Here is a 1,907-nt window from a genome sequence, read left to right as displayed (position 1 = left end):
CCCCGCTCGGGGAGCACAGGGAGTAAATTTAAAATGAACTCTACCTTTAAATTGAAGCAAGAATGCAACTAACCAATAATTAGCTCGTAGGTGTAGACTTTGGGCAGAACTAACCAACTTCACTGTGTAAATATGTGAATAAAACTACGTGTGCAAGTCAGGAGGAGCGACCCCCCTTGCACCCGGCACCGCAATAAACACACCCGCTTTATAACTTACCCTGGGTTACGGAGTTTAATTCCGCACGTCAGACAGAATAAGCAGCCTTTTTACTAAGCAATTAGTTCTTCACCGACCATTTCCCCAGCCACTCTCTCACCTGAATGCACTCAAACATCGACCTGCAGTAAAACTCTCCTGCAGAGCCCCTGTGCCTGCTCTGCAGCCTCAGGATTTCAGGCAGGGAGAGCAGTTTGCTGCTGCTCCTCTCCTGCCCCTCCAGATGCCTTTGCTCCTGTGCTCACTGCCTGCTGCCCGGGGGGGATGGGGGCGGGGGCGGGGGGGGTGGTGGTGGCTCACTCCCACCCATTGCCCTGCAGGACAGAGACATCCACCGCATTACAGACAGGGTCGGCCCGGCAAGTCTCTGCCTCCTCCGTGTATTGCTTTCCTGATCCTGCTTCCCACCTCAGCCGTAGGGCCAGGAGGCACCAGCCTGGAGCAGGGGTACCCAGCCAGGCCTGGGGGAAGGGGTGCATCTCAGAGGCAGAGGGGCTCTAATCGCCCCGTTTGCAGTGAGGAAGTAGCTTGTGCAAGTGAGTCCACATCACAGAGCAAAATCCTGCCACAGGACCTGGGCTACCCAGGAGCACACAGCTAAAATGTACGGAGAGTGGGATACTGCACTGCCTGGTCCTACTCCCACCTCACACAGTGCCCGCCTCAGGAGCCCTCAGTGGGGAATTCCCCTGTTTTCTCGCAATACCCAGTATCCCCATCATCACCTCCACTCCAGCCAGTTCACACCCCCATGCCCCTTTGTAAGAAACTATGGAATAAGATATTGTTTATTAAGATTTATGTTAAGCATAATGTAAAGACTAGGCGCCAGATATCCAGGATGCCTCTTGTGAAAAATAAGATAACCGCCAGATGTCCAGGATGCTGCTTGTAAAAGAGAAGATAACCGCCAGACAGAAACAAGACAGACGACCCCATATAAAGATATATGAGTAAGGGGTTAACACCTCCACTACATCCAGGATGCTGCTTGTAAAAGAGAAGATAACCGCCAGACAGAAACAAGACAGACGACCCCATATAAAGATATATGAATAAGGGGTTAACACCTCCACTACTTCATAAACACGAAAGTAAAGAGTATAAAAAAGGACTGTTTAAACTGCTCAGGGCGGCAGTTGGCGGAGCGCAGACTCCCCTGCCGTCCAGCGCTGTCTTTGCTCATATTCTACTTGCTATAATTAATAAAATTTTAATTGGATTATGATCAATTGTGATCTCAATTTATAACAATTTCTGGTGCCGTGACTCGGATAAGGAACAGTGGGCTTTGGTCCTCCGGGGAGGCGCCCCGCGACATTTCGCGGCCCCGCGACCAACAGCTTACTCCAACCTTACCGACGAACCTAAATTCTAGAATAATGAGCAAAGGAGAAACCGGTAAAATCCCATAAAAATTCTGTGCACGGGAGTCCGGACGAAGACGCAGGACGCGTAAGTATATTGCGAATTTGTTCGCAAGGTTTGCCGTTCGGGCGGGATTGGGTTTCCTGGAATATAACGAGTGAGAGGTTCGATATACTGAACCAAGCGAGTGCGGACTCTTAAGTACTGCGTTTCCCATCTCCCGCGAGGGACTGGGCCAGGAACAAGGGGAGCGAGTGAGTGTATGTTTGTGGATATTCCAGAAGATGGGGACGAAGGGCAGCAAGCCTTCGAATCCCATG

Source organism: Falco naumanni, unplaced genomic scaffold (genome assembly GCF_017639655.2).
Source record: "Falco naumanni isolate bFalNau1 unplaced genomic scaffold, bFalNau1.pat scaffold_106_arrow_pat_ctg1, whole genome shotgun sequence".
Classification (NCBI taxonomy): domain Eukaryota; kingdom Metazoa; phylum Chordata; class Aves; order Falconiformes; family Falconidae; genus Falco; species Falco naumanni.
This window is presented reverse-complemented; position numbering follows the sequence as displayed.